General features: G+C 26.3%; 1 long non-coding RNA gene across 2 annotated transcripts; it reads right to left on the bottom strand.

The window, feature by feature from the left end:
- Positions 1-476: 476 nt before the first annotated feature.
- LOC136089063 (uncharacterized) lies at positions 477-4,011 on the bottom strand. 2 transcript variants are annotated; one of them, XR_010642759.1, is made up of 4 exons: positions 2,996-4,011; positions 1,218-1,286; positions 915-1,014; positions 477-688 (listed from the first exon to the last, which is right to left on the bottom strand). It is a non-coding gene; the product is annotated as an uncharacterized LOC136089063 (long non-coding RNA). The 2 variants fall into 2 exon arrangements; XR_010642760.1 differs by having other exon boundaries at positions 915-995; positions 2,996-4,010.
- Positions 4,012-12,664: the final 8,653 nt, after the last annotated feature.

Below are 12,664 nucleotides of genomic sequence, written 5' to 3' on the forward strand. Positions count from 1 at the left end.
TTGTTTCCCAATCTGCGGAAAATTATTTCGGCCTCCGTCATAGATGAGTATAGCGGCGAGCACGGTCACGGTAAAATATATTATACCCAGTAGACACGCCGACGTCTATATGACGTCGAAAAGACGTCTTTTTAGGACGTTCAGGACCGGTTCGAAATGGCAATGCCAGATGACGTCTTTATAGGACTTAATAAGGACGTCTTTTTAACACGTAAATAAGACGTCTTTTTGCGACTTTATTAAGACGTTCAGAACTGGTTCTGAATGGCAACGCCAAATGACGTCTTTTTAAGACGTGAATTTAGGACGTTCAGAATTAGTGTTAAATGGAAACGTCAAATAACGTTTTTAAATAACTTAGTTTAGCCGTCCTCATTTCGACGTCTAAAATACGTCTTTTTACATGACTTTATTCATAAGTAAGGTTAAAATTTATGCTTTCACAGAGTTTTTTGAGAATAAGTAAAAAGTAAAAATTTGCTTAAACTTTTTAATAATATAATTGTGCTAAGTTTTATAAATTATAATTTTTTTAAACTTCTTCATCCACTTGTTACTTTCCAAGAACCGACTGTTTGAACACTTGACGTCATTCACCATCTTTTAGAATCAGGTGCGCGCTTTAGAGCATTGCCAACAGCATTTTAAAGTTCTTTTTGCTGTAGGAATCAGGTAAACAGTCTTAAACCTAAAAAAAAAATTGTAAAGATAAGTATGTAAAAATAAAGGGGAAAAGAATAAAGAGAACATTTATAATACACTTTATGACGTAATATATATATATATATATATATATATATATATATATATATATATTTAATACACACACACAAACACATATAACACGCATACACACACACATATATAAAATGATAGTATTAAAAATGCTCATTTTATAGAAAAATTATACTCACTTTGAAAGAATGCTCTTCTCAACTGCACTGCATGATGAGCCACCAACATTTTTGAATTTAGAAATAGAACAACTTCTATTTCTAAATTCAAAAGATAACACTAGTATAAGTGATACGGGACAATTTAGTGCAACTTATATTGGGGATAGGATAATTCATTAAATGTTTTGATCAATTTGATAATATTGTGTATGTATAAAGTGTGCAACATGTATATATTTACAAATCAAAATTTATGTAACTTATAATAGTAATTTACCCTAATAAAGAAAACTAAGAATTCAACCATAATAAAAAACATACCACTTTTTTTGCAATATTTTTATCAAAAAGTGATTGATCACATTCAAGAAACTCAGCGATAGAATCACACTAGTAAAGATCAAAACTATTTTCAACTCTAAACGTTTTTTATATTTCACCATTCTTTAATTAAGTAATTAATAAGTCTATATATTAGTTAATTATAAAATAAAAATATGCTATTATATATATATATATATATATATATATATATATATATATATATATATATAATATATATATATATATATATATATATATATATATATATATATATATATATATATATATATATATATATATATATATATATATATATATATATATATATATATATATAGAACCCTTAGATGTTGTCCGAAAGTTTTTTCCATATTTTGATGACAAAAAGTAAAAATTAAAATGCAAGACCGGAATTTTTTTTTTATTAATGATAGACTGCCTGCCCCAACCAAACCCTCAGTCGATGTAGCAGCACTCCCTTGCGGGTCAGGCTATTTGTCAGTCGATGTAGCAGCACTCCCTTGCGAGTCAGGCTATTTGTCAGTTGAAGTAGCAGCACTCCCTTGCGAGTCAGGCTATAAGATAGTCGATGTAGCAACACTCCCTTGCGAGTCAGGCTATAAGATAGTCGATGTAGCAACACTCTGCGCATGATTTACAGTAAAAAAAATAAAAATAAAAAAATAGCGTGACTCGCAAGGGAGTGCTGCTACATCAACTGACAAATAGCCTGACTCGCAAGGGAGTGCTGCTACATCGACTGACAAATAGCCTGAACCGCAAGGGAGTGCTGCTACATCGACTGAGGGTTTGGTTGGGGCAGGCAGTCTACCATTATTTAAAAAAAAAATTCCGGTCTTGCATTTTAATTTTTACTTTTTGTCAACAAAATATGGAAAAAACTTTCGGACAACATCTAAGGGTTCTATATATATACATACATATATATATATATATATATATATATATATATATATATATATATATATATATATATATATATATATACATAAAATATATATATATATATATATACATAAAATATATATATCAATATATATACATAAAATATATATTTTACTAAATACAAACATGTATTTGACCAATACATATATATGTTTATAAATAAATTATTAATTAATAAGTAAAATAAAATTTTTAGAAAAGTAAATTAAGTATTATTTTAATACTCCACAATACTCAAAATAGCTACCTAGTCAGTTCAGCAAGAAAAGAAGAGCATTTAAGATTTCCCTTTCGAAGTATGAATTTATTAAGATTTCAAATTAGAGCAGTCAAATTTTACCATTTTTTAAGTTTATTTAAGGACTTTTAAGGAGGATTTTTTTCCAAGGATATTTAAGGTTTTTAAGGAGGATTGGGAACCCTGAAAATACATGTCAATAAATAAATGACTACATATTGAAATTTTCTCACCAAACATTGTTGTTGTGGATTTGCAGTAGACCTATATAGGCATTTTGAGCAGTTAAATGGAGTTTAACTCATTGTTTACTTAGTAAATTACTCAAGTAGCCAGCCGATAACATTCCAACAAGTGATATAGTGGTTATTCATGTTATCCACTTGTGGATGATGCCACTAATGGTCCACTAAGTGTGATGACCAAAACTGCAACCACCTAAAATGCCTATATAGGTCCACTTAAATTCCTTTTTAGATGTTTGCTGTGTTATTTTTTTTTTACTAAACATTAAAACTAAAAACCATAAATTATCAAAAATTCATTCATATAGAAAAAAACATTAACTCACTTTCATCTTTAAATACATTTTTCTCATTCTTATTTGAAGTTAATTAAGTAACTAAAAAATAAATTTTATCAAACAATAATTATAAACAATGATAATTAGAGAAATTAATTACATCTATCTTCTAAAGGATTATTATAAAGGACACACACACACACACACACACACACACACACACACACACACACACACAAATATATATATATATATATATATAAATAAATAAATATATACATACATACATACATACATACATACATACATACATACATACATACATACATACATACATACATACATACATACATACATACATACATACATACATACATACATACATACATACATACATACATACATACATACATACATACATACATACATACATACATACATACATACATACATACATACATACATACATATATACATATATACATACATACATACATACATACATACATACATACATACATACATACATACATACATACATACATATATACATATATACATACATACATATGCATACAAATATACAAATACACATACACACAATACATACATATACACAATCTCACATATATGTAAATAAGCACATATAATTAAGTAAACACATTATTTGTACACACATACACACACACAATGCACACTCAGGATCATACAAATATGTACATATATGGAACAGAAGGGTAAGGAGTAGAAGAAGAGATAACTGAATAGGTTTAAAATAAGGGAAAACTAAAAGCTGTTATATTTTAGAAAAATAGACAGAATTAATTGAAGATATGAGATAGTGAAAATACTGTGTTAGAATTTTATTGAGTGTTTTTATGAAGGATAAATTTTTTGATATAGCATTAAGCCACAATCTTCTTCTCTTTGGATCAGCAGGCAAAATATAAAAACTCAAATTCGGATGACTTTTAACATAGGTTAAACTATCTAAAACACAGCATTTTTAAGCGCAATGTTTGCCCCCATATCATAATGGTTGCCGTTTAGTTAGTTAAAGTGACGTCACGTTCGCCAGTATATATTTAGTAGAAATATCATATACTCAGTTTTGAACTATTTCTTTCGATATCTTTGTCAATTTCTGTATCAATATTAACACGATTCTTAAGTAATTAAATATGTATATATATATATATATATATATATATATATATATATATATATATATATATATATATATATATATATATATATATATATATATATATATATATATATATATATATATATATATATATATATATATATATATATATATATATATATATATATATATATATATATATATATATATATATATATATATATATATGCCATAAAAAAGTTCTTTTACATTTGAAAGTTCCTTTAACATTTGTTTTAAAAATGCGTTTTCAATTAAAAAAATAAGTTTTGCGGATTGCGTGATTTAACTCATTTAATTTTGATTTAATGAAGCATTCTGGATCTTTTTTGGACGAAAAATTTATCGGACGCCAAAAAGACGTTCAAAATACGTTTAGAATTTAAATGGGACGGACAGACGCTAATTGAACGTCCAAAGGACGTCTTTTTTACGCCCCGTGCCTACTGGGTACTTATATAGTTATAATTAATATACTTATTATTGATATATAATGATTCAAAAAAAACTTAGCAGAGCTGCAAACAAAAAAAAAAATTGTAAATTGAAAATAATATTTCAAAACTTCCAAAAATATTTGATTTTTTTTCAAAACAAGAAATAAAAGGTAAGTGTTTTTAGCAACTGTCGGTTATTAGTTTTATGTTTTATAATCTAGCTCTCTAGTTACATTTAATATATTTTTAAAATAATTAATATTAATTTAGTTAAAATTACATTAATACAATAACTTCATTATACACTTTGTTGGTTTAAAAAAAAATTAAGAAAATGAAGGATCACCAAGTGAAATTGAGTCTGTTGTATTGTCTAAGAAAACAAGTAACAACACTAGAAATATTAATGATTTACAACAACACTAGAAATATTAATGATTTACATAAAGCAGGCTCCAGTGATGTTCCATTGTAAGTAATTTCATATGTTTTAAAATATTCCTTTATAATAATAAGTATAATATATTTATAAATAATTATTTATAACATATTTATAAATAATGTTGGCATTTTATAATTGCTGACTGGAACCAACCTTGTATGAAAAATAAATTAAAATTCCAGTATTTTCAATTGTACCTAATTGTTTTAAAAACTAGCCTAAGATCTATTAAAAGAATATGTTTTCGTATTTTATTAATTTAAATTTTTATTGTCGTTTTAGAAGTAACAATGAAGAAAATGAAGAGGCACTTAGTGAAATTGAGTCTGTTAATTTCAATTTGTTTAATTTCAATTGTTCAAAAAACTTAATTTCAATTGTGTTTTAAAAACTAGCCTGAGATCTATTAAAAGAATATGTTTTAGTATTTTATTAATTTAAATTTTTATTGTCGTTTTAGAAGTAACAATGAAGAAAATGAAGAGGCACTTAGTGAAATTGAGTCCAAGAAAACAAGTAGTCAAGTATCATTCAATAAGACTGGAAATATTAATCTGGATATCGATGTTTTACATAAACCAGATTCCAGTGATATTCCAGGGTGAGTAATTTCACAATATTTTAAAATATTTCTTTATAATATTTACAATTTGTATAAAAATGTTAGTTATTTATCATTGTTGACTTGTGTAAATCTCCTATGTAAAATTAGTAAAATTTAAAATTAAACCTAACCAATAAATGTTGTTTAAAAAAAATAAATATCAATTAAATAGATTATTAGAGAATAAATTACTTAAATTTAGGTATAGCAAATAGTGATTATTATAAATTATTGTTTTTTTTTTAATTTGTGGTAATTTTAGTTCTGATCTAGTTTAGAAGAGAAAACAAGAGATTATATTTGTAGAAATGGATTCAGCCAAAATATAAATGCAGATTTTACACATTCCAAAAAAGAGTATCTCATTGTACATAAATCCGGAGGTCATCGGACTTTAAATAGGTACTTAAATAAAGATTGGTTTAAAACCGTATTAGTCAATGGAGAGACATGCCAACGAGATTATTTATTCTACTCAGAAACAAATCGATCAGTGAATTGTATCCCTTGTTATTTGTTTGAAAACCAGACTGTTTTTTCTAAAAAAGGATTCTCAAATTGGAAATATCCAGAAAAATGTATAAAACATGAAAACTCAGAAGGACATAAAATTTGTGTATAGAAAATGAAACAACGGGCAACTGATTTAGGTCGAATAGACACTACAATTACTCGTCAAATAAAAATAGAGACAAATAATTGGATTAATGTGCTAACTCGAGTATGTTCTGTAGTGAAGTCATTAGCTAGTCATGGATTACCATTTAGAGAAACTGAAGAAAAGTATGGATCTTCTGTTGCTAATAGTGGTAATTTTATTATGGCAATGGAATTAGTTGCAGAATATGATTCTTTTTTGTATCAGCATATAAGTAAATATGGGAATCCTGGTAAAGGAAATACATCATATTTATCTTTTTATACTTATGAGCAGTTCATAAGTATAATGTCAGAAAATGTCCTAGAAACAATAATTAAAGAAGTCAAAGCGGTAACATACTTTTCAATTAGTATTGATTCAACCACTTTTATTGATATAACTCACATTGACCAACTTTCTTTTATTATAAGGTATGTATTACCAAATGGAGAACCAGTGGAACGTTTTATTGGGTTCATTGACGATGCTGGGCATAAGACTGAGTCGTTAACTGACGCTATATTTTCTATATTGAAGAAATATGACTTAAATGTTTGTTTTCTTAGGGGCCAGTCTTATGATAACGCCGAAAATATGTCTGACATATATTCCGGTGTCCAAGCAAAAATTAAAAATGTTATTTCCTTAGCTGATTTTGTTCTCTGTTCCGCTAATTCGCTAAATCTCATTGGAATGTGTGCTGCTAGTTGTTGCGAAGAAGCAAACAATTATTTTTCATTTATCCAAAACCTATATGTTTATTTCTCATCTTCAACTTATCGCTGGAGCTTATTAAAAAAATACAATAATTCCACTCTTAAGAGTTTATCAGGTACTCTTTGGTCTTCTCGAGATGATGCTTGCCATAGTTTGAAAATAAATTGGGCTGGCGTGAAAAAAGCATTATTAGATTTGAAACATGATAAACTACAAAAACCACTTACAAGGTCAGAAGCTGAGGGACTACTTCGACAACTTAATAGACTAGAAACATCATTTATGACCGAGTGTTGGATGATGTGCTTCATACATTTAATAAAACTAGTAAACTATTACAGTCTGTTCAAATAGATTTGAGTACTGTAGTAGAGTTATATAATTCATTAGTTGCTTATGTTAAATCTGTACGAGAAATGTTTCAAACCTATGAAGACGCAGCAAAAGAAAAATTTATAGATTGTAATTAATTTCCGGAATTTGAAAATAAACAAAGAAAACGAAAAAAACATTTTGATGAATCTAATTATCCTGGTCATACATTTGATAGCCAAAACAATTTTAAAATCAATACATTTTATGTCATATGTGACAATTTACCAGTCGAACTCAGCAAAAGAAAATCTGCTTATTACAGTATAATATCTAAATACAGCTTTATTTTAAAAATATTTGAACTAGACCCTTCAAAAATACGTGAAGATGCAAAAAAATTGAAAACTATCTACAAACAAGATCTAGATGAATTCTTTGAAAATGAATGTGTTCATTTTCAAAGTGTATTAAAATTAACCACCAACCCTCCTAAAACCCTATTAGATATGAGTAAATTTATAAAAGAAAAACAATTAGTTACAATTTTTCCTTATGTTGATGTAGCTTTAAGAATGTTCCTTTGTAATTTGGCCTCCAACTGTTCAACCGAAAGGTCTTTTTCTACACTCCGTAGAATAAAAAATTATTTAAGATAATCTATATCTTCAGAAAGACTTAATAGTCTTGCAGTTCTTAACATAGAAGCTACTCTTACAAAGAGCTTAAATTACTCAGATATGATAAAAACATTTGCGGCAAAACAAGGAAGAAAAAAAAAAAATTTTATATTATAATGTATTTAATAATACGTTATATATTTTATGTTTATTTTATATTTTATTAGTATATTACCTATATTATTCTGTTATTTTTTACATTTTTAAATATATTAATAACATTTACCAGGCCACTGCATTAGCTTTTTTTATTTTTTATTTTATTTAAATACTAAATACAGACACCACAAATCCCTATAATTAGTATTAGTAGTATTACTTACCAACTAGTTTTAAATTTAATTATAAGCAAAGTGGTGGAGGGGCGCTAAACTTTTGTTGCCCACGGGCGCACAGTGAGTCAGAAAGGTAAAAAAACGGCAAAAATTATATAAATATCATATATAATTATGCGATACATCAATATTATCGTATTTTGGGTCAAAAAATTTAAATTTTCCATTAAAAATAAATTTTACGCGTACCTATGACGCGTAAGGCGCGCGCATACGCGTGTAACTGTCTTTAACGCGCGTAAAATATAACCTAAATAAAAAAATCGAATTCCTTGATCCAAAATACCATATAAAAGAATACCACATATTTTTTAATCTAAATATTTCTTGTGCCTAAGGCTCGTACTACTTACGCGTATACGCGTTAGAGACTTTTACGCGCGCAATGACTGACTTAATTTAAAAAAATTAAATTCCTCAAACCAAAACATTTATTAGTTAAAAAGAAAAACTGGTTCGAAAAATATATTTTAATATTATATAATATTAAAATATATTAAAAACAAAATAAATATTTATCTTATCTAATTTTTCTTTCAAGAAAACAAAAAAAGAAAACCTAATACTAATAAAAAGGCTTTATTTCATTATTACAGCATTAACAAAGATAAAACTTCAGGGGTAAGTGTTTTTCCATTTTCAACCTTGTATTTTTTAAAACAAGTGTTTGATATTACAGGATCACTTCTAATCAACAAGTATTGGTACTGGTTTTTCATAACATTCTTTCTAGATATCTTGGCTGTATGGTTTAATCTAGCTTTGCGAATTTCTTTATTTAGAGCCTCTTGTGACTCTTCAGAGAAGTAACCAATAGGCAGTTCTAATGCCTCAGATATCTGCACACCATGTTCCAAGAGTTTATGAACAGTTGGGGGAATCACTTACCAGCAATAGTTTTTGAGTATAAGAGCTGTAGTTTCATAGCAATACTGGCCAAAACTTTCAGAGTTCAACTAATAACAGGAGCATACTGCTATTAGGATTGTCCTCAATCTAATTATTACATCTACTGCCACTCCCGTTATATCAGCGAAAGTTTCAACATTTTCAAATGCTCTTGTGGCAGTGTTTCCATCGTTAGTGTTGCCAATACTCTGTTTGGGCATATCAACTATAAGACTTAGCTCTTCTCTAAACCTCAGTTGAATGTTCGTTTTTTTACTTTTTACTAATGCTTTTTCAGCAGGGGATTTGGCAAAGTATTTTTTAATGTCTAATTTATATCCTAAATGTAAAATATATTCAAAACATCTGAGCCAACAATGCAGAGTTGAAAGACCCAAAGATAAAGCTTTTTCATTGATTGGTTTAGATCTGATCAATGCTGGGTTATTAAGTTTACTGGGCTTAGCTCCGCAAACATTACATGATTGCGAGGACAGAGTGTTAGTGAGGGCATTAACCACTTTACCATCAAACATGGTTAAATCTAGTTTGAACTTAAATGTGATAGTCGTATCCGGTTTGCCTTCCTCTACTTCTAACTTACTTCAAACTTGACTAGTCTATTTATTTCTGCTTTCATATTCATTTCTTATCAATTCTTCCGTTTCTTTTTGATATTGGAGATGGAGGGGTCTACAGTAATGTGTACTAGAGGGCTTTTTATTTAACCATACATTTTTGTTCATGATAGTTAATTTAAGTGTAACAACAGCTGTCTGGAAAAGACTTTGTTCATTAACTTGGTCTTCACCAATATTTGTATCAGTGTATTTTTGTTTATAGACACTTTGACTGGAGGCACCATCAAAACCACCTTTAAAATGAAGTAGACCTTTAAAACTCCCCCCAATTTCAGCAAACATTCTCATAGAATCTTGGCATTCCGTAAAAGTTAATATCCTTGTCAGAGTATGATTAAACATACCCTGTAGAGAAGTTGAAGCAGATGTTTCTGTCACAATTAAACCCTCAGGATAACATTTATGTCTCTCATTCCTAATTTCATGAAGTGAAGGATAAATATCTGCATTATGTATTATCGATGAATTTCTAATAATTTGATACTGTTCATCAGAAAGGTCACACTGAATTTTTAAGCTCAAGGCATCTTCGGTTATCATTTTTATTGGAAAATTTATCGTTTTGATTTTATCTTTTTCAGAGTTTGTAGCACTTTTCACAGGATCAACGAAGTCTTTTTTGCTAGGATCTCTAGTGGCTTTTTTTATTGAAGCTAATGCCAATGCTTCAGCAGGATGTTCAGCCAATTTGGCAACCTTAAACAAGATAATATTTAATATTTAAGCTTGTAAACTATTTTTTTAACTGGGTTGAATTTAGTTTATTTATTAATACCTTAGATCTTCTACTTCTATCACCTAAATCTTCCCAGTTCTTGCACTTTCTACCTGAACCTGATGCAACATTTTTTTTGTTAACAGTAATATCTTTGTTCAACCAAGTTCTAAAAGTCTAGAACTCGTGTTCTAAAAGTCTAGAGAAGGTTCTTGCATACTTCCGCAACTTTGATCGGAATTACCATTTAAATTTTATTAGAGTTTTCTTTAGCGTTAATATTTCAGGTTTTTCAATACTTTCATAGTATAGACCCTTCAGTCTACAAAACTCACGTAGAAGAGCCTCGAGTAAGTTATCATGATTAATTCCTAACTCTTGAATCATAGGAACTAAATGTATTCTTTTTATGTTGAATGTAAGCAATGAACTATTTTAAGTTATTTTATACACAAGTTTTAATTTTAAACTGTGCACTATGCCATCAAACGTTGCATATATTGGTTTTTGAGGTTTGATAATTAGCACCATCTGCATGAGCATGAGTTTTTTTACTAATAGGAACTAAATGTATAATTTGTGTAATGAATGAAAGCAATGAACTAATATTCGCTACTTTATACGGCAAGTTTTAATTAAAAACGAAAAAAAAAAACACAAAAAAACCGAAGTATTTGAAAGTTTTTTATGGATTTTGACTCACTCTGGGGCGCCAAAATCTTAAATACGGCCCTGAAAATAGTAACTACGTTTCAGTTTTGTATTCAAATAGTTCTCTCTATATTGTATAATATATTAAATAGACAATAACATTTCAAATAGAAAACATAAATATTTATGAATATTTTTACTTTAATTTTAATTTCGATTTAAACTTTTGCAAATCTGTTCTACTTAAATCTGTAACTTTTACTTAATGTTGATTATTTTCTAAGGTTGATAATTTTCAATTTCAAGGTGCTTTTCAAATTAAAATGATTAATGCGGTAAACTTAATCATTAAAAATATGTATTACATTTTTTAAATCATTAAGAATAATTTAAAAAATTGTGTTTTATAAATGGGTTAGATTTACTATGAATTTTTTTAAACACTAATGGCATTGAAGTTTAAAAATAACTATAAAATTTTCATTTTTGTGTTTGTTGTTTTTATTATTATTTAATAAAAGTTTTATTAAGTTATTATATTTGTTATTTTTATTATTATTTATATCAAAAATAATATGCAGAAATAAAACCTTCTAAGAAAGTTTATGTTTTATTTTTTCGTTTTCCTAAAGTAAGATAAAATAGCAAGCTAAAATTAAAGATCAAAAGTTCATTCATTTAAATTTACGTATTTGCTATTAAGACTGTAACTTTTACTTTGTTAATTTAAATAAATTAACTTAACTCTAATTAATTAACTTTTTAATTAATAAACTAATTAATAAAAATTAACTTAACTCTAAACGGATATTTTAAAACCAAATCTTTTAAAAAAATTAATTTTTCACACACACACACACCTATAGATTTATATATATATATATATATATATATATATATATATATATATATATATATATATATATATATATATATATATATATATATATATATATATATATATATATATATATATATATATATAATATATATATATATATATATATATATATATATATATATATATTATATATATATATATATATATATATATATACGTTATATATATATACATATATATATATATATATATATATATAAATATAAATATATATTATAAATATACATATGTATATATATTATATATATATATAATATATATACATATGTATATATATTATATAAAAAAATTAATTTTTCACACACACACACTTATATATATATATATATATATATATATATATATATATATATATATATATATATATATATATATATATATATATATATATATATATATATATATACTATATGTATATATATATATTATATATATATATATTATATATATATATATTATATATATATATATATATATATATATAAATATATAGTATATATATACATATGTATATATATTATGTATATATATATATATATAATATATATATATACACCAAAACAAGACT

This window comes from Hydra vulgaris, chromosome 12 (assembly GCF_038396675.1).
Source record: "Hydra vulgaris chromosome 12, alternate assembly HydraT2T_AEP".
NCBI lineage: Eukaryota > Metazoa > Cnidaria > Hydrozoa > Anthoathecata > Hydridae > Hydra > Hydra vulgaris.